This window comes from Palaemon carinicauda, chromosome 20 (genome assembly GCF_036898095.1).
Source record: "Palaemon carinicauda isolate YSFRI2023 chromosome 20, ASM3689809v2, whole genome shotgun sequence".
Taxonomy (NCBI): domain Eukaryota; kingdom Metazoa; phylum Arthropoda; class Malacostraca; order Decapoda; family Palaemonidae; genus Palaemon; species Palaemon carinicauda.
This window is the reverse complement of record NC_090744.1, coordinates 4,598,692-4,620,483: the sequence shown is the minus strand read 5'-3', so window position 1 is coordinate 4,620,483 and position 21,792 is coordinate 4,598,692. Positions and strand designations below refer to the sequence as shown.

Genomic DNA, 21,792 nt, shown 5'->3' with positions numbered 1-21,792 from the left:
ATGAAAGGGTACATGCAGACAAAGATGTAATGGTATAAAGACGAGAAAGGGTAACACAGACACAAAGATGAAACAGTATAAAGGCGTGAAAGGGTAATACGGCCACAAAGAATAAAGGGTATATGCAGACAAAGATGGAATGGTATAAAGACGAGAAAGGGTAATACACACAAAGATGAAAGGGTATACACAGACAAAGATGAAATGGTATAAAGACGTGAAAGGGTAATACAGACACACATGAAAGGGTATATGCAGACAAAGATGAAAGGGTATAAAGATGTAAAAGGGTAATACAGACACAAAGATGTAAGGGTAATACACACGCAAAGATGAAACGATATAAAGTTAATGTAATTAAAGGTTATATTCACATATAATTTAATATACATCAATATACATATTGTAGAATGAATTTCAACCAATTGCTCAAATTATGATTGTTACTTTTCCCTTCATTCAGTCACATTTAGATAACTTATTTACAGCATTTTACACAATTTTAAAAATGATAAGGCCATCTAGAGGAAATTGACATTATATTTAACATCCAGTTAATCAAAACTGAAAACATGACCAGGAAATTCCCAAGCAAAAACTCCTTCCTCATTTACATTTGATGTCTTAATTGACTGTTAATTAAATTACCTCTTTCCAAAATCACTTTCAATAATATATATAAAATCAATTCATTAAGATCACATATAATATTACTGGCTAATTATTCTAACAGGTAATAGGAATTCCTCATCATTCAGTATATCAGGTATCCATCACTTAGTTTAAAGCAAACTAAACGAGCAACTAATAATCAGGAAATTGCAATCAATTTCAAGTGAAAAAACTCATAAATGTTGATCTGGACCTAATTCTTGGTGTTTACAAGTCTACTATAAAAAAATAGCCATATCTATACGTGTAAATTTTAACTTAAAAGATGCACAAAATTAAAAACTAACAAAAACTGGCTTCATATGCACTGGCATTTTATAACTCGAAGCGAAAAAAATATAGCTATTTTTACTAATTCTACTTAATAGCTTCAATAATTAAATTGACGGCTTACAGAAATAAACACTTTGATAAATAAAAATGGAATCAATCTGGCAACATTGTTCTAAAAATGTATATTACTTATTTTCAGTAACTACTAGTTTTTTTATATTCAGTTAGTGATTGGCATTGAACCTATGGGATATAAATGGAGTGACCATCGTAACACAGTAATTGCTATTAAACCTATGTGATATAAATGAAATGAACACTAACAGTTAGTAATTGCTACTGAACCCATGGGATATAAATGGAGTGACCATCGTAACAGTAATTGCTACTGAACCCATGGGATATAAATGGAGTGACCATCGTAACAGTTAATAATTACTGTTGAACCTATAGGATATAAATAGGATGACCATCGTAACAGTTAGTAATGGCTATTGAGCCTATGTGATATAAATGATTGATATTAAACCTAAGGGTATAAATGGAGTGACCATCGTAACAGTGATTGCTATTGAACTTATTGGAATATCAATGGATTAACTATCATAACACATTGATTGCTATTGAACAAAAAATACAAATGGAGGGACCATCGTAACACATGACCCACAAAATTGGTCAATTAAGCATTTCATGATATTTGCAATATAGTAGTGTTGTTATGATGTTTCAGAAATGCTTGATGATAGACTGGCCTCTTCAGTTGAGACTATTTGGTTCTTGCTTGCAAACTTTCTGTAAACTTTTCCTGTTAAAAATCGAAGAGCATTCGCTGCTGATCTTCATCATAAGTGCATACTTGCTGTTTAATTTTCTGTATGGAGCAGGAGGATACAAATAGTTTCCTCCTTTTTTTTTTAGGGTTATAGTCTGAAAAATAAATAAAGGATGTTAATTACACAGATATTTAGGTCTTATCAAAATATTTTACAGTGCACTACTATATCAACATTATATATTTGATAAAATGTTCTGCATGATCAACTATAATTACGAAATATTCTAATGTATTAAAAACAAAATAGAGGAAATAATAACAAACTAGACATGTCCATGAGATTTATAATAGGAAATATTATAACCAAAAGAATATCTTGTAAACGTGGAAAAATATTGTCTTCTATATCCTAATAATGAAAAATCAGTCTACCTTATTGACTGACCTCAGGTCATCCAGTGTCTAATAGGAGCTCCCCCTAATCCTTAGGAGCTCCCCTGATCCTTAAGAGCTCCCCCAAATCCTTAAGAGCTCCCCCTAATCCTTAGGAGCTCCCCCCTAATCCTTAGGAGCTCCCCCTAATCCTTAGGATTGATTGATTGATTTAAAGTTTTCAGGCATCCTGACATCTAAGGTCATTGACGCCGGTAACATATAATTTATGTATACAAAAATGAAAAATAAAATAAAATAAAAAATAAAATAAAATAAAAAATAAGAGTATTCAATTAAAATCATAAAAGTTGAATGCCATAAAAGTTAAATAGTTTTCAGAAGACCTGCTTCTGGAATAAATCTAAAAACGCCACTTGCATAGTAGGACACATCATTTCCAAGAATCTTGGCAAGGATGAACCTGCCACCCTCACCTCGAGCCTCAAACAAATATCTATTCCTCAAGTTATTATAATTGGGGCATTCGGTCAACAAATGCCTCACTGTTAGAGGTACTAAACAGGCGTCACAATACGGTTGGTGTTGGCCCTTCAGCAGAAACTCGTGTGTCAACCGAGTGTGACCAATACGGAGACGACAAAGAGATGTCTCCCCTTTTCGGGGCATCATATTATACCTCCAAGGAGATATGTCATTTGTTACCTCTCGCATTTTATTCCCATATAGGCTATTCCATTGCTGTTGCCATTTATTGCAAACCAATTTCTTGATGTCAGGTAAGAAATCATTACAGCAACTCGGATGCAGCCTTCTTAGCCAGTGAATCTGCCTTCTCATTCCCAGACACACCTACATGTGCTGGAACCCAACAAAATTGAACTGTTATACCTCTCCGTCCAATAATAAAAAGCCATTCTAAAATCTTTAAAACTAGAGGGTTATTAGAATTAAAAACTTCTATAGCTTGAAGGACACTCCTTGCATCACTAAAAATTGTAAAATTACCCTCCTTCTCCAACGCTATTTTCTCAATAGCGGTTAATATGCCATACAGTTCGGCAGTAAATATGGAAGTTGTCAGAGGAAGTGCACCTCTACAATTAAAACCATTACTATGTACTCCAAATCCAACGCCAGCATCAGATTTGGAGCCATCAGTATAGATAAGAGTTGATCTCTATGTTCTTTAACATGTTCATTAAAAAGAGACCTGGCTTCTACGTCTGACATATTCTTCTTATCTCAAATAAAATATTTACAAAAAGATATCTCTGGTAACTTCCATGGAGGCGTTGATGATACCTTGAATGGATGTACCTTATTTCTAATTATATCCAGACTATTTAATAATCGTTTCACCGGAAAGCCATAGGTTGAGGAGATTTTGGGTGCAACTCAAAGTATGATGCGTGTCTTACAAGGCTTGCAGTCTTAAAGGCTAGAGAGTTAGGGAGTCTTTGCAATCTAAACCAATACCGAATAATGGAAGACATTCGGTAAAGGTCTAGAGGTAACTCTCCAGCATCAACAAGGAGACTTGGGATAGGCGAGGTTTTAAAAGCTCCTGTAGACAATCTAATACCTGCATGATGTATCGAGTCTAATATTTTTAACCGGCTTGGGGTGGCTGAAGAATATATTTCACATCCATAACTAATTTTGGAAAAAATCAAGGCCTTGTATAATTTGAAAATAGTATTGCGGTCTGCCCCCCATGATGTATGGGACAATACTTTTAAGATATTCAGAGCTTCAACACATTTAGCTTTTAACGCTTTTAAGTGAGAAACCCATGTAAGCCTACAATCAAATATCAAACCTAAAAATTCAGCTTCACTTGCACATGGTATCCGTTGACCTTTAATGTATATATCCGGTCTGGATGTACTCCCCGGATACGACAAAAATGGACAATGGTAGTTTTACTTGTCGAGAACTTAAATCCATTCATGTCAGCCCACTGGATAATTTTATCAATAGAGAGTTGGATTTTTCTTTCAACCATTGCCATTCTAGTGCCAGAAAATGATATTGAGAGATCATCCACAAATAATGTTGAGAGAACATCCCGGGGAATGACTGAGGATATCCCATTAATTGCTAGTGCAAATAGGGTTACACTCAGCACACTCCCCTGAGGAACTCCTCCTTCCTGACACTTACTCTCTGATAGAGTTTCCCCCACTCTCACTTGAAAAACTCTATGTGAAAGAAATGACTGAATAAATAGTGGTAGTTCTCCTTTTAATCCTAGTTCATGAATTGTTTTAATGAACTAGGAGCTGTATCGTTGCAAGTAGCAAGTGCGGAATCAAGTTCTCTTTCAGTAAAAGGAGAATTATACGATTCTTCCCTCCTGTTGCAAAATTTAAAATTTTCTTTTCTTCAATGCTCCTGTACTGGTGACCAGGAGCTGCTACACTCTTGCACGATACATTTGAAAAATGGTCAGCCAGGGCATTGCTAACTTCATTTCCTTCAGTCACAAACTGACCATTCACTTTCAACACTGGTGGTGGGTTCGGGGTAAATTTGCCTGCAATTTTTTTATTTTCCTCCATACAGAAGATGGTGGTGTTCTACTATTAATGGAGGCAACAAAAGCCACCCAAGATTGGCGTCTAGCTTCTTTCATGGCACGACGGAACTGTGCTCTACACTTTTTGTATGATATCAAATTTTCATCAGTACAGTGTCTACGCAATCTAGTCAGGGATTATTTGGTGACTCTGTGCAAGGCTAGTAATTCTGAGGACCACCACGGGACTGGTCGTCTTTTGAATAGTCCTGTTGTTTTGGGAATCAAATTGATTCCTGCTGTATGAAGAGTTCCATTCAGTAGGTCTATGGCATCATCAATACTTTCAAACTGTTCTGCTCTCCCTTCGATTTCACTTAGCTCAGAAAACTTAACCCAGTCTGCCTTGTCTAGATTCCAACGTGGCGATCTTTGCAAAGGCGGACCCTTCTTGGTGTTTATAATGATTGGTGCATGATCACTAGTATGCCAATCATCTAATGTCCTCCAATCAAAATCAAGAAGGCAGTTAGAGCTTGCAATTGAAAGGTCAATGCATGACAAAGTACCTGTCTGAACATGGAAGTGCGTGGGCTCTCCTGTATTAAGGAGCCCCACATCCTCATTCTCCACAATTGATGAGATAATATTGCCCCTTGTGTTGGCCAAAACATCACCCCATAAAGGATGTCTACCATTCATATCTCCCAGTAAGAGAAAAGGTTGAGGGAGTTGTTGAATGACCTCTGCTAAATCATCATATAAAATATTATCATTTGGAGGTAAGTACAGAGAGCATATTGTATATTTTCTCCCTATATCAATATGTACAACAACTGCCTGCAGGGTTGTACGTATAGACATAGGTATTTGCGGAACATCTCGATGAATGTACATGAGACTTCCGCCATGGCTCCCTGCTTGTTGATTATATGGTGTTCTATAGCTAACATACTCTCGAGGACTAGGAGTGTTAGAATCAAGCATACTTTCCTGTAGACATACAATTATGGGGGAATGCTCATGAATTAGGAGCTTAAGTTCTTCATATTTCGCCCTCAACCCCTGACAGTTCCATTGCAGAATGGAGGACAAAATATGGATTATTTCTGGAAGACATCTTGGATGAGGTCTTCCCATTAGCAGTTTTTAATCTAACATTATTACCTATAGGTTTCTTCAGAGGTGGTCTTGTTATGTTGGGTTTTACATTTCTGTTTTTCTTTGTATCCTTTTTATCTATTTGTTGAGGTGGATGGTGGACCTCAACTTGAATTTCTGATTTATTCAGTTTATCTTCTGGTTCATTAGAAACATCAACAGACAAAACATCAAATTTATTTGATGTCATAACCTTAACGTTTCTAATGGAGGATGGAGAGAGAGATGGAGGTCTCTCTTTTTACGATTAATAGATGGTGGGATTCGAGGTTTTTGCACCTTTCCCACAACAGGTGCATCAGGTAAGTTAGTCTTAAGTGGAACCTCCATCAGATCAGGCAAGGACATGGCCTGAGAGAGGTTTGTATTATTTTTTGTAATGGCGGCTGAAGGCTGTACAGCACTGGGCAATGACCTAGTGTTAATACACCGTGGTAAAGCCTCAGGAGGTATTATGGTTACCTCGATATTTGACATTTTGTCAGATAGTATACTTTATTTTTTTAGCTATTGGCAGCGCTAGGTTGGTTTGATTTCAATGCCTTAGCATATGTATTTGATTTATTTAATGGTCTTTTGGCATGGGTCACACTTAAATGTTCTAAGTTTGATTTGTTGAGGGCAGCTTCCTCCAACTTATATAGCTCGCAGCTCTTGTCTGTGGATTTGTGATTCGAGCTGCAATTTAAACACCTGGCTCCAAGTGCACACTCTCCATGGTAAGATTTGGAGCAAATACCACACATCTTCTCATTTCTGCAAACTTTGGACGGGTGCCCAAATTTAAAACAATTAAAGCATTGCAATGGCTTCTGCTTGAAGGGTCTTACTTTAATCCTTTCGTTCTCGATAATAATATGAAAAGGTACATCAGCATCCTGGAACGTAAGGATTATCATTGATGTACCTGGGACTTTATGAACTTTCCATACATTTAATGGACACATGGCCAGTATCTCCCCCTCTGTAAAATCATATAGATCTCTGTTAAAAACTACGCCCCTTCTGTAGCTAAAATTTAGGTTGGGTTTGACATCTAACTTAATGTCATCATTACTTATTTTCATATTGGACAATATTACCGACTGTGTACTGGATTTGGCATGGATAAGGAAACTATTTTTTCCGAAACGAGATATATCGCCTGGTGCAATAGTTCCTACTTTTTTCTGAATCAATTTGCATATTTTAAAATAATTCCCTGTAACACCCTTTGATTCAGCTATAAGCCACATCGGTGGTTTTGGATTTCTCTGGGAGGGCATAACTAAATCTGCGTCTTTTTCCAACCAATCGGCAGGCCTGTACACATCCAATTCTTTTGGTACCTTATCGCAGAGGGCAGCTGCGACATTCAAGTTATTAATTTTAATATTATTCAAGTTACTTATTGCACTAAATGCTTCGTCATAACTACTATAAGATATCCATGAATCCTAAGTTTCAGCTTAAAGTTTCATCCTTATTTCTTTTATGCATCCATAGCATTCAAATGCTTTACAATGATCATCATAATTTGTCTCTATTGAAATTTGTGTAACATGGAAGATTCGAAGTTTCCTCGTGTTACCCAAATTACTTGATTTAGAAATATCAGTAGAATGGTCCTTTCCCGTTCCGAGGTCATCAACAGAGCTTTCCCTTATCACATTAGCAGAGGTCTTCAACAGTGCCGGGGGAGAGTCAGCGTATCCAGGGGATGGGGGTTCGTTCCTTAAAGAATCCATTAGAGAAAGAGAGAGAAAAGGGTAAGTTTGATGTACCTGCTCGAGAATGTTAGGCCATCACACATCGGAAAGGAAATTTACACTCTCCACGATCGGCACAATGAGAGTATACTTCCCAGATGGTCCACTCCATACCCTACCCAAAGGATAGCATCAAAACAGATATAGAGGCACAGGTGTAAGCTGAACCGCCTGTTAGGACTGAGACCAAGAAATTATGGAATCATCCTCCCCATATCTATAATGACGGGCTTCCGGCCAAAAGCCGAGAGTCCTACCCCAAGCATTGGATCCCCCTGGATTCCGAAGACCCAACACTTGAGAATAGTTCCGCCAAAAAAGTCCAAACCATCTTCGGGATGGCTGAAATCATCCAATACTCTTACATATAGCTTTGAATGCAAACACCTCCCAACCGTGATACCTCCTCCCACTCATCAAAGCAGGCAGCAATAAAGGATGTATGAACATCCCCGCCGGGGCTACAATGGATGTAAAAACATCCAAGCCATAGGAGAAAAAAAAATAATAAATATATGTGTACATAATATATACACACATATAGAGGGAAATTTTTCTCATAGAGTTTGGAAAGCAAGACTAAAGAAAATTTATGATATTAGGATAAGGTCAAAGTAATATTGAGAAAAAGAAAAAGGTGAAAGAGAGAAATTTAGATTCGAACTGGGGGAGCAATTTCACCATGTTTCAGCACGGGAATGAAATGCCGTGCTGAAGCTCAATGACTTCATCAAGGCATTCTCTCATTAAGAGGGTAATCCTTAGGAGCTCCCTCCAATCCTTAGGAGCTTTCCCCAATCCTTAGGAGTTCCCCCTAATCCTTAGGAGCTTCCCCCTAATCCTTAGGAGCTCCCCACTAATCCTTAGGAGCTCCCTGTAATCCTTAGGAGCTCCCTCTAATCCTTAGGAGCTCCCTCTAATCCTTAGGAGCTCCCTCTAATCCTTAGGAGCTTCCCCCAATCCTTAGGAGCTCCCTCTATTCCTTAGGAGCTTCCCCCAATCCTTAGGAGCTCCACCCTAATCCTTAAGAGCTCCCCTAATTCTTAGGAGCTCCCCATAATCCTTAGGAGCTCCCCACCAATCCTTATGAGCTCCCTCTATTCCTTAGGAGCTCCCTCTATTCCTTAGGAGCTCCCTCTAATCCTTAGGAGCTCCCCCCTAATCCATAGGAGCTCGCCCTGATCCTTAGGAGCTCCCCCTAATCCTTAGGAGCTCCCCCTAATCCTTAGGAGCTCCCCCTAATTCTTAGGAGCTCCCCCTAATCCTCAGAAGCTCCTCCCTAATCCTTAGAAGCTCCTCCCTAAAACTTAGGAGCTTCCCCCTAATCCTTAGGAGCTCCTCCCTCAAACTTAGGAGCTGCCCCCTAATCCTTAGGAGCTTCCCCCTAATCCTTAGAGCTCTTCTTAATCTTTCAATTAATCCCTGAAATTTTCTCCAAGAGACACTGAAAATATCTATGAAAAATTAAATGCACAAATTCTAAGGAAAAATAGGTGTAGAATATTACTCTGTATAAGAGAGAACAGTTCTCTGCAAATGATTGATTACATGTCGTGTTTTCATTCTAATAAAAAAAAAAAACTATCTGCTACTTCCTAAATTTATCAAGTAAATTATAATTTTTGTAATTGAAATACCATTTTAAATTTTCCCTATATATTGCCCAGATCCTCCTTGAGTAACTGCAGCTATCTTATAATATTAAGTAATTAGTTTAAGTAAATTTTGTGGTTGAAATCTTCAATCAATTAACCAACTCATTACCTCTGCCAAGGAAGTTGGGAGGAGGGAGGAGTCTATGTTTTTGCCCGTCTGTTTGTAGTTTGTGAAAAACTTCCTGGCCACAATTTTACTTAAAGAGTAGCGAAACTTTCGGGGATTAATTGTTATGTTGAGACGTGAAAGTGATTCAGTTTTGAACGTCTGAGGTCAAAGGTCAAGGTCAAGTAAAACGTTGACCGAATTAACCTTATCTTTAACCACAAGTTCTCACATGGTTATAAAATGACAAATTTCGTAGATAATTTGTATTTTTCCTACCATACAAACCTTAGCTATTTACATGGGGTATTATTTTGGCGGAGCTGAAATGACGAGCCATTAAAATTTAACGAGGGTTAACTACCCCCTCGCTAATTAGCGGGGGGTAGGGAAGGGGTAGCTAGCTACCCCTTCCCCCCTCACACACTGTGAATAGCTCAATTCACTTAAAGGTAGGACTTGACTTGGGGGTCAGGGCTGGCGGGTAACATTTGCGTAAATAGCTAAGGTTTGTATGGTAGGAAAAATACAAATTATCTACGATATTTGTCATTTGTTCCGTAACCTAATACAAACCACGCTATTTACATGGGGTGACTTACCCTTAGGAAGGGCGGAAGGTCCCCAGCCCTCTGGCTTCGGCTTTACCTGGGGGCTCCAACTCCGAGTTGTAGAACTCAAGGAATGGGAGCCCCTAACCCTCACACGTTGTCATGTTTGACCATCGTGCGGCCTACCAGGATGTGTGTGAAGGAAAAAAACGTGACTCGTCCTAGGAAGTTGACCTGGAGTTCTATGTGGAACTCTAGGCTAGGACGTTCCCAATACCACCTCGTCAGGGTATGGGAGACGCGACAGTAATAAGGCTAATACTAGGAGCACAAGGAAGCATGGTTTACCTGCAGAGGTTGAGGTCAGCTGCGCAAAGACCTGGATGCTGCTATCCCCAAGAGAGGGGAGAATGAAGAAAGAAGTAAGGGCCAGACATACTCTTTCAAACACGCAGACTAAAACCGGGTAACAATGCCCTCAACCTTCTGCTACTTGTCCAATAAGGAGCCTGAGGTTAGACCAGCTGTTGTGCAGCCACCACAGGACCGATAGAAAATGTATCAAGGTTCCTGTGGGTCACGTCTTGCAGGTAGTGGGCTGTGAACGTCGTCTGACGTTTCCAGACCCCAGCTTGTAGAACCTGCGTCACAGAGAAGTTTCTCTTGAAGGCCAGGGACGTAGCAACACCCCTGACGTCGTGAGCTCTGGGACGACGTGACGGAGGAGAGTCGGGATTCAAGGTGCTGCTTATCACCTTTCGAATCCATGAAGAGATGGAGTTCTTGGTGACCCTCCTCTTTGTCCCCCCTGTGCTCAAAAACAAAGCTTGCACATGAGGACGGGCTGCAGCTGTTCTCTTGAGGTAGCGCCTCAGACTCCTGACTGGGCACAGTAACAGATGGTCTGGGTCATTTGTTACAGAACGTAGACTCGTTACCCTGAAGGAGTCGAATCTTGGATCCGACACCCTAGGGTTTTGAGTCTTATCAATGAACTCAGGGACGAACCTGAACGTTACCTCCCCCCATCCCCTTTAATGGGCAACGTCGTAGGAGAGACCATGAAGTTCACTTACTTGTTTGGCCGAGGCCAACGCGAGTAGGAACACCGTCTTCCACGTTAGGTGGCGATCAGACGCCTGGCGTAATGGTTCAAAGGGAGCTCTTTACAGAGCCCTGAGCACTTGAACCACGTTCCAAGGAGGGGGTCTGACTTCTGACTGGGGGCAAGTAAGCTCATAGTAGCGTATGAGTAGAGAAAGTTCCAACGAAGAGGAAATATCCACTCCTTTCAGCCTGAAGGCTAAGCTTAAGGCTGAGCGATAGCCTTTCACCGCCGAGACCAAAAGGCGTTTTTCCTCCCGAAGATAAACAAGGAACTCCGCTATTGTTGGAATAGTGGCATCGAGCTGAGAGAAACCCCTTCCTCGACACCAACCACAAAAGACTTTCCACTTCGCCTGGTAGACGCTGGCAGAGGATTCTCGCAGGTGCCGAGACATCCTGTCCGCAACCTGTTGAGAAAATCCTCTCTCCGTGAGGAGTCGCTGGATAGTCTCCAGGCGTGAAGCCGAAGCGAAGCTACGGCCTTGTGGAAGATGTTGCAATGTGGTTGTCTGAGTAGCTCGTGACATGGAGGGAGTTCTCTTGGGGGTTCCGTTAGGAGTTGCAGAAGATCCGGGAACCATTCCGCATGATGCCATAGCGGAGCTATGAGAGTCATGGAGAGGTTGACCGATAGGTTGGCCTTGTTGAGCCCCCTTCTCATTAGACAAAAAGGTGGGAAGGCGTAAACGTCCATGTTGTCCCACCTGTGTTGAAATGCATCCTGCCAGAAAGCCTTGGGGTCTGGGACTGGAGAGCAGTAAAGGGCCAGCCTGAAATCCAAGGCTGTCGCAAACAGGTCCACAGTCGGAGAACCCCACAAAGTCAGGACTTTGATGGCTATCTGAGGATCCAAAGACCACTCGGTACTCACTATCTGCGTTGCCCTGCTGAGGCTGTCGGCGAGGACATTCCTCTTGCCAGGAATGAAGCGAGCTGACAGTGAGATCGAGCGGGTTTCGGACCATCTCAGAATCTCTACTGCAAGATGGAATAGCTGTTGCGAGAAGGTACCTCCCTGCTTGTTGATATAAGCCACTACTGTGGTGTTGTCGATCATCACCACCACGGAGTGGCCCGCCAGGGTTTGTTGGAACTGTTGAAGAGCCAGAAAAACGGCCTTCAATTCTAGCAGGTTGATGTGGAGGCCCCTTTACGATTCTGACCAAAGGCCTGAGGCTCTTTGGTTCAGAATGTGGGCCCCCCACCCTAGATTTGACGCGTCCGTAAACAGAGTCAAATCTGGGGGGAGGACGAGGAGACCTGCTCCCTTCCGTAGGTTCTCGTCGTCCAGCCACTATCGAAGATCCGCCCGTTCCGAAGGTCCTATGGGAACTAGGAAGTCCGGGGAATCGTTTCCCTGATTCCATCGCGACTTCAGCCGCCACTGAAGGGATCTCATCCTGAGGCGGCCGTTTGGAACAAGACAAACCAAAGATGATAGATGGCCTAAGAGACGTAATCACAGTTGGGTCGGAAGCTCTCCTTATCTGAGGAAAGGTTCTGCTACCTTCCTCAGCCTTGCTATCCTTTTGTCTGATGGAAAGGCTTTGTGGAGAATCGTGTCTAGTTTCATGCCTAGGTATACCAGTTTCTTCGTAGGGAGCAGAGAGGACTTCTCGAGATTTACCAAGATCCCTAGATCTTGACAAACTTCCAGAAGCCTGTCTCGGTGTCGCAGAAGGGTCGTCTCCGAGTCTGCCAGGATTAGCCAGTCGTCCAGATAACGAAGGAGATGGATGCCGTTCCTGTGAGCCCACGACGAGATCAGAGTGAACACCTTGGTGAACACCTGGGGTGCCGTGGAGAGACCGAAACACAGCACCTTGAACTGGTAGGTCTTGCCGTCTAAGCCGAATCTTAAGTACTTCCTGGAAGACGAATGGATGGGGATCTGGAAGTACGCGTCCTTCAAATCTGGAGTGCACATAAAGTCTTGTGGTCTCACTGCAAGTCTGACCATGTCCGCTGTCTCCATACTGAAACGAGTTTGTACGACAAACTTGTTCAGTGCTTAGAGGTCGATGACCGGTCTCCAGCCTCCAGACGCCTTCTTTACAAGAAAGCTTCGACTGAAGCAGCCTGGGGAGCCGTCGTCGACCTCCTGGAGAGCATCCTTCTTGAGCTTGGTCTCGACTTCTGCCCGGAGGGCCAACCCCTTTGCCGATCCCAGGGCATAGGAGTTCAACGACACTGGATTCGCTGTCAGGGGAGGTAGAGATGTTGTGAACGGGACGCGATACCATTGACCGATCACAGAGACCGTCCAAGGGTCGGCCCTGAGTTGCTGCCACCTCTGCACGCAACTTTTTAGGCATCCCCCCACAGATGGACACGCGGGGGGACTGCTACTCGTAGTGTTTGCGACCTTTGACGCTTTCTCTAGGAGTTCTACCTCCCTTAGAGGACTTGCCACGTTTCTTGTCTTTCGGCTGAAAGGACTGCGGCTTAGACGCACTTGTCTTAGCTGCCAGAGCCTGCTTAGGTGTCTTGCGAGGCTGCTGTTGACGTTGTTGTTGAGGGGCTGGAGGTTTATAGGGCCGAGATGTCAGGGCCCTTTGGAGGAGAGTCTCCTGGTGGAGCTGCAGAGGTTGGAGAAGGAGAAGGTGTCCGCCTGATGGGGTTCCTGGAGACCAGCTTTTCCCGGGGAGGAATCACCACGAAGCCCACTCCTTTCCTTTTCTTCACCGGTGGAGAACCCGTCACAGGGTCCCGCCCCTGATCAGTGCTGGAAGGCTTAATAGCCTGGACCACAGCATTGATCATGTGGCAGAACCATGGTAGACGGGTAACTGACGCTGTGTCAGCAATCCCCGCTGGAGAAAAGGGGATCTCGCGACCCTTAGGAGTGGCCACCACGGTGCCTTCCTGAAAAGAAAAAGATGATTGCCTAGACCTCTCTGCCGATCTTTCTTGTTCTGCCGTTGTCGTCCTCTTGCGCGGAGGTGAATCCTGGGAACGCCTCCCAGGAGGAGCATTCTGCTGGGAATCCTTGCGATCCGTATGACCCACACGGGCGGGAGCGATGGCGCGCCCGGGAGAGCTCGTGAAAAAAGTTTCGCGCGTGGGCGAGGTAGCGCGATGGAGTGTAGGCGAGCGACCTGTGGGTGAGCGTTCGCGCGTAGGAGAATGGCGGCCATAGGACCACAAATGATGGCGCGCAGGTGATTGGTGCGCAGGTGAACGCGCAGGTGAATGGCGCGCAGGAGGGTATGCACGAGGTCGAGTAGGAGAGCGTGCATATGAACGCGTAGGAGAATGTTCCAGAAAAAGAGCTGGTGAGTGACCGCGCGACCTCTTAGGAGAGCGCTGGTGATGGTGGGAGGGAGAAAGATGTCTCCTGGAAGACTTGATCTTCCTCAACTGGTGGCGCGCAGATCTGTCAGTGGTTTGGGCGCATGAAGGAGAGGCCCCTTCTTCAGAGCCTGCAGGACCCACAGCGTGTTGTCATGAAGGACGAGCTGTAGGAGATCTTGGGCGTGTGTGCGCCAAACTTAAGAGGCGCTCAGAAATCGAAGGGCGCGCAGGGGCAACTGGAAGCGCAGGAATCAATGCATGAGGCAAAGAAAACCCTTGCTAGCGTCTGAGTCAGAAGATCTTGAGGACGCTGGCGAGCATGGGCGCGCAGGGCGTGCAACAGGCACAGGCACTAGTGCGTGCTTGCGCGCGCGCGCAGGAGTGATGGTGCGCAGTGCGCCCATCAGGAAGTTGTTGCTTCTCAGGCTGGGGGCGACCTAAGGAGAGCTGGCGAGCAGGGGAGCTCTGGCGAGTAGGAGATCGCTGGCGCGTTGGAAGGCGGTGCACCTCCTCTGGATGTCCAGGAGAGCGCTGGCGCGCAGGAGAGCGCTGGTGCGCAGGAGATCGCTGGCGCGCAGGAGATCGCTGGCGCGTTGGGGAGCGTTGGTTCTTCACAGACTGAAGAGCGCGCCCAGAAAGGCGCTGGCGAGCAGGAGATCGCTGGCGCGTTGGGGAGCATTGATCATCCTCAAGATGAAGAGCGCGCCCAGGGGCGCGCTGGCGAGCAGGAGAACGCCGGCACACAGGGGATCGCTGTCGCGTTGGAGCGCGCTGGCGAACAGGAGATCGTTGACGAGTAGGTGACGAAGATGACCTACGCTCAACTGCACGCAAGCGCGCAGGTGCGCGCACAAGGGCCAGGGACCTAACCCCAGAGTCCTTTTCCCCCGAAGGAGACGGTGCCTGTAGGATTACAGGTGAAGGCAGCACTGAAGATCTGGCAGGAATAGGGGATTGTGAACGATCCGCAGAGAGGTCAAGGGATGTTGTAGGTATGACCTTCTCCTGACGAGGTATTCCTCCACAGGGGGAGGAGAAGGAGACCCAAAGAGGCGCCTCTTCACCCCTTTATAGGGAGAAGAGAGCCCCCTCTCTCGCAGAGGCCTACGGGCCTTACGTCGAATGTGACCCCTGGGTAAGGAGTCAGGGTCATCGGTCCTTCGAAGAGGTGTCTCTGAAAGCGCGCTACCCCGGGGGGGGGGGGGGAGATGAGCTCGCAGGAGAGACCGGAGGACCCACCCTTCCCTCCGAAGGCTGCGCGGAAGGGAGAGGTGAGACTTCGGCAACATCCGAGGCAGCAGGATCAAGGATTTGACTCAACACATTAGAAGGGACAGACAAAACAGCGTCGACAATGTCCGAAGGAAAAACCTCCGGAATTACCGGCGATTGTTTGACTGCAGCCCCCAGCTGCAACAAGTCAAACAGGCCTTCCTTGGAGGGAGTGCCCTTAAGCCGCAAGGAAGCCCAAAGCTGAAACAAACCATGGTTAGATACAGTACAGTCAAATTCATCAAAATATAAAATATCCTCCCCCGGGGGAGGAGAGGGAACAACCTCGCTAAGGGAGGCCGAGCCCTCTCCACCACCCCGAGGTTGGCAAAAACCACTAGGGCCTGCGATCTCACTCGGCGGTTTCACAGGTGAAGCCGGACGAGGGAGACCTTCGAAGGAGGTTCGGGCGGCGCAAGGAGAGTCCTTAGAGACCTCCTTCTTCAAAGTCACCTTCGAAGGAGATTGGTCTCTCTTGGGCTTCTTCTTGCGCCTACGGCCGAACTTCTCCCACTGGGAGGCAGACCACTCCCTGCACTCACTGCACACATTTTCCTTGTCACACCGTTGACCTCGGCAAAGGGGGCAAAGGGCGTGAGGATCCGTATCCAAAGAGGACATAAAAGTCCCGCACGGACGATTAGGAAGTCCAGGGCAAGTACGCATTGTTAGAGTCGAGGCCAACTTCACACACAAACTGGTTAAAGAGAAAGCAGATAATCAGAGGCTATCAAGCGAGGGTGAGAGCAGAAACGTCTGATCATCACCCGAGCCAAAAGTGAATTGAGCTATTCACAGTATGTGAGGGGGGAAGGGGAAGGGGTAGCTAGCTACCCCTTCCCTACCCCCCTCTAATTAGCGAGGGGGTAGTTAACCCTCGTTAAAATTTAATGGCTCGTCATTTCAGCTCCACCAAAATAATACCCCATGTAAATAGCGTGTTTTGTATTAGGTTACGGAACAAATAAGCTATCGTGGCGGAGGTCTGCCTTCAGGGTGCTTTTATAGTCCTACCTAGATTCACCATCTTATTAATATTGCATTGAACTATGGAACAACTTAATCAGACTGATTCATTAACCTACTGTAGTCTCGATTATTATTTTTTTTTTACTTTATATACTTCATCCAATGACTAACCTACTCACCACTGTTAAACTGACAATCTCGTCTTATCAGAGTCACGTTTTAACATGTCAAATCACAAAACAATAATACATGTCTTTTGTCCATAAATAATCAATGTTACCTTACATAAATCAAAATATTTCCAACATTATCCATTAACTATATAATCCTGCCTTTATCAACAATTAACTGTTATATACTGCCTTTGTCCCTTGACCAAGCTATCACACTAACCAAATCACTAACCTTATTCTAAGTCAACAAATAAATTATTGTTCGACTATTATAATGTTTTACATTACCGAATCTTTAGCAGGTGTCTGCATGACTCTCATAATTGTTAAGTATTTAGTACTCCTTTGTATGAATCTTAGCCTCAGATTATATATTGTAACAATTTAGAGAAACAATGTCTTAGGTTAAGATGTGTATCCTACAACCCTGAAAATTAATATCATCATAGAATTAGGTCTTAGAAGGTACCCACTTATGATCAGCAGGATTGTCCACACGTGGTTTTACTATCACAATCATACACAAAATAACAGTGACCAGGCAAGATAGGGAGACACCAAGCATACGTGTGTCTAACCAGTGGCTGAAGTCAAAGTGGCTTATGTGTAGCTGGGGAGGAGTAGGGTTTTCCCACCACAAACGAATTACTACTGACACCTTGTTATGAAATTTATCAGGTGAGTTCCAGCCAAGCGGAAACCATACTCTTATCAAAGGACTATTGTTTTTATTTGTGTAAGAACATAGGAAATCCACCACTATCCTAATCTATTGACAATATAATCACCCCTAATCTATCAGTAATCCAATAATACTTTAGTCTTCTAACAAGAGCACTTAAAACCTTCGACTACTTTCATTAGGTAAAATCTAGAATAAGTCTAACTAACAAATGTCAATGCAGTAAAGAGAGTCAATCCTAGTGTAAGTAGACTTTGCCTTGAAAACTAAGAATCAAATTATCATTGAAATTAAATGTTACTCAATTCATAAACTTGCCTCTCCTAATGCAAGCCATTGACAATCTTTAATCATGAATCCATAAAAAGGGTAAATACAATTTCAATTTACTCAAAAGTCAATTAGACATCAAACTGCTAACAAGCCAACATTTTATTCATTATACAATTCAAACTTAACATACAATGGTCTTTGATAACCTTACCTTTAAAACTCCAGTTACTGCAGTAAGCTGGTTATCTTCATAGATTTAATGCTCTCATTGAAGAACAGTAAAATTATAACCCTTCAATCCTCAGTGTTTAATTGCTCAATGCTCAAGATGCACCTGAAATAAAATGAAAATATTTTTAAAACACTCGAATTTTGTATAATATCGCAACAGAATATAACAAATTTTATCAATTATCTTAAAGGACCTCTCAAAAAGGAATGTTGCTGAATATTAACGTATCGACTAAGTTCAGTTCTCAAAATGAACAACCTATTGCCAGATATTTTTCATTTAATGAACATTAATAATAATATACTTCTTATCGTTAGTAACAATTATTGTTGGTTCAAACCATCAATTTTCATATTTCTCAACCTCTTAAGTGCAAAATTTTTATGGATTCCCAGGGGGAAACAATGTTTTACAGGAGGGGATACCAAAAAACAAGTGTATCCCACCATGTACAGATGACAAATAAAACATAAATCGCACCAAAACTATTGTTATATGAGATGCCTAGGCTTTTTGTGCAGAGAACCGGGTGAAAGACCGCGATATATCACGTCTAAAACATACCCACCTAATCTACCCTAGGGTGCTAGGTGATAATTTTCATTTGATAGATTCTTCACCCTGTGTAACTAATCCTTTTCTTAATCAGTGATGCTACATTATCACTTAGTAAATCTCATATAGAGCTTCCTATGTAGATCACAATTACCTTATTAAATACCATTATAAATAAATTGCATTCCCCGAAAAGCTTGTGACATGTTGCAGCCGGCGAGTAAATGAAGATGACCTTATAATCAAATATTTTTCACCAAAAGCACTCCATAGGCTTTAAGAAATGACTTGCCTAGAATATTTTGAGACCTGTAGCATAAAAATTTAAAAGTTCAATATACTGTAGCTCAAAAGGTTAGTTAGTGAATATATCAGAAAAAGATTGAAATTTCCTAAACCCATGTGACAATAGCATAGATACAATTACTCACCACTAATTTCTAAAACAACAAAAAGTTGAGCCAACAATTTTTATTTTCTACATCTGTGTTGCTTTATATGCAAGTTATAATCATCTTTACCCTCTAAATTTAGAACCAAATATCCCCAAACAGTGAGTAATCAACCACTTTTGTAAGGGTTGGGGAAGATAAGGATACAGTAGTCTAAGGTTGGGGGATTGATAAGGATATGGCACCCTTAAGGGGTGCCGCGACGTGGATGTAGCCCCAAGGGTAGTTAAGGATACAGCTTTAAGGTTAGGTTAGGTGGGGAACTTTAGGTTAGGTGGTTTGTGTTTCCCTTCTAAATTTGTGATTTTCTAGACATAACACCTGAAATTATGGTCAGCCCTTGATATATGCAGGGGTTAGGTAACAGAAAAGGTAGGAATAGTGAGAATCCACGAATACTTGGTGCCCTAGGGCGAGTCAACTCATAACCTACTAACTCACTGCCCACTGACTAACATACTAAGTAACCCAATGTACAGTCTAATATTGTATATATTTAGCTTCTATCACAGTATAAGAATTGCATCAGTTTATGAACACATTTCTGTAAATTTAAATGTACACTGTACTTAAGTACGTACAGTACATGGTAACACTACAGTATACAACACGAGTCATCGCTACACATATATAAATAATGTAACAAAACACTGTTGTTCCCATCTAATAACACTTGCTTTTATTGAAGTGTATATTACTGTAATATATATGCAGTACTATCACTACAGTACAGCTTAATTAGCTAAGGTAACAATTGTAAGTCATTGCAGTTTTCGGCAGGTCAACTCGCACTGTTCTAACTCACCGTACAGATAGGCTATATCTACATTACTACTGTAAAGTACAAGTTTTTCATATATAGTACTCTACAGTAGTTAATATAACAATAATGCTAATTGACACCGAATACATCAATATTAAGAATTAAAAGAATGAGTATCAGTACAACACTACTAACCATTTACGTACAAAGTTTTATGCAATAAGTCTGAAGGATGATGCCACTCTTGAGCCGTTGATTGTTTGGCAACTGTTTGGCACATGGGGTAGCATAATGTACGTATCACTTTATTCTAAAATCATTATAAACCCACTTGATAGGTACATGTTTTTTACATTACTTTTTTTGCATCACATGATTCTGCACAAAGTATTAAAGCGGGTGATGCACATGTGATGAGAGACGATGCAAGACCGAGGCCGAGCTAGTGAGAGATGGGGTGTTGAACAACGCGAAGCATGCCGAGTGTAAAAAATCGAGGTAGGTTTGAAACCATCAGGCTGCACGAGTACTCATCACGAAACAGCGAACACGCGCTTTTCTATGTAATAGGGTATACGGTTCTCTGTATAGTGAGCAACTGAATTTACAAAAGTAAAACACACGAATATCGAGGGCTGACTGTGATACTTTGACAACTTACAGGAACCATATATTTTTCCAACTGGTTTTCTTGTGTTTCTTATGCATTTCTACCATCATCATGGCTGTAAATCAATAATTTTTGACATTTCCCATCCCAGATACCCCAATTTCCTATTTGGTTCTCCATAATTGTTTTTATACAAGAGGTAAAAATCTAAAACGTGTGGTTTCCCCAAATAATCATGGTCATAAATGCATAAAACACAGGATAGCGAGTTGGAAAAATACCTTATATGGTTCGTCTATAGGGGTAGAAATTAAAATATCAAATATTTACCCAAATTCTTTTTTCAAGGATCTAATATACTAAACAGAATATATGAAGAATAAACAAACCTGGAAAAATCAGGCGCACACAATCACCGAGTTATTAAAATCTCAGAAAAAAAAATTACTGCACAAATATCTGACCACGTGATAACTTAATAGGGTATTGGCAAGAAAAAATTGGTTTACCTATTTCTGTAAAATTTGAGCGTCGTAAAAGAATATTTCAATCAACATTATTCAACAGTAGGTTCATACAGTTTAATCAAGAAGATCTATAACCTTAATACACAAAAATACGTACAGATGGGCTGTAGATTTTTTATCAATTAAAGGTACCTTAAAATTGACAAGTTTGGTCAATATTCACCAGTATTCCAGATGTCACAATTTAAATTTGAAAATAAAAATATATTTTCACGAAAGATGCTTATTTTACGCACTACAGGACCTACAAAATCTATTTGCCGTATACGTATTTGGGTATATTAAGTACCACACAGCTTATTACTCGTTAATTGTCAAATCCACACCATCGAAGCACTTAGAAAACGAGTGTTTCTTTAGTTTCATATTGAAAGAGCAACATATTACTGAAAATCATTTAAACCAGGGCCTCTAAACCGTTTCAAAGTTATATAACCTATCAAAACAAATATTTATTAAACTGGAACTTGTGCAGTATATAGAATTTGGACCTACTGTACAGCAACGCCATTTTTATAAAATGTCTTGGCCTATGACGGCCGACTCAGACTCAAACCGGAGTAGGCCAACCAACATCGGAAACTACATTATCTATTTTCTATCTAAAAATAACTCTAAAGATACCTTAATATACCGGACCTGGTATCCACATTAACGATACTAACCTGGAGAAAAATGTAGAACGTTTAATTACAGAAAATGTCGGAAAATGAGTTACTCCTGTTTCCGGCTTCCCTCCATTATAGCTGGTAGGGAAATGACACACTGCATGGCGGAGCAATACATTTGCCAAGAATATTGGAATATGGAAATAATTATTTTCCTATTAAATCATTATTTAATATGGTCTTTCTTTTCAATACCATGATATACATATGAATCTAATTATATTTTCAACTGTACACCTATTTTCGCGTATTCTACCATGAAAAGGAAGGAATGCCATGAACTACTTTTCTGAAATTTTTCCAAAGACTTTTCGTCTTTTATATTTTTTTTTTTTTGGCAAGCAAACAAATGCATGG

General features: G+C 42.1%; 1 long non-coding RNA gene across 1 annotated transcript; it reads right to left on the bottom strand.

Moving 5' to 3' along the window:
- Positions 1–1,703: 1,703 nt before the first annotated feature.
- LOC137659428 (uncharacterized) lies at positions 1,704–21,547 on the bottom strand. The gene is made up of 3 exons (XR_011047517.1): positions 21,433–21,547; positions 17,840–17,962; positions 1,704–1,875 (listed from the first exon to the last, which is right to left on the bottom strand). It is a non-coding gene; the product is annotated as an uncharacterized lncRNA (long non-coding RNA).
- Positions 21,548–21,792: the final 245 nt, after the last annotated feature.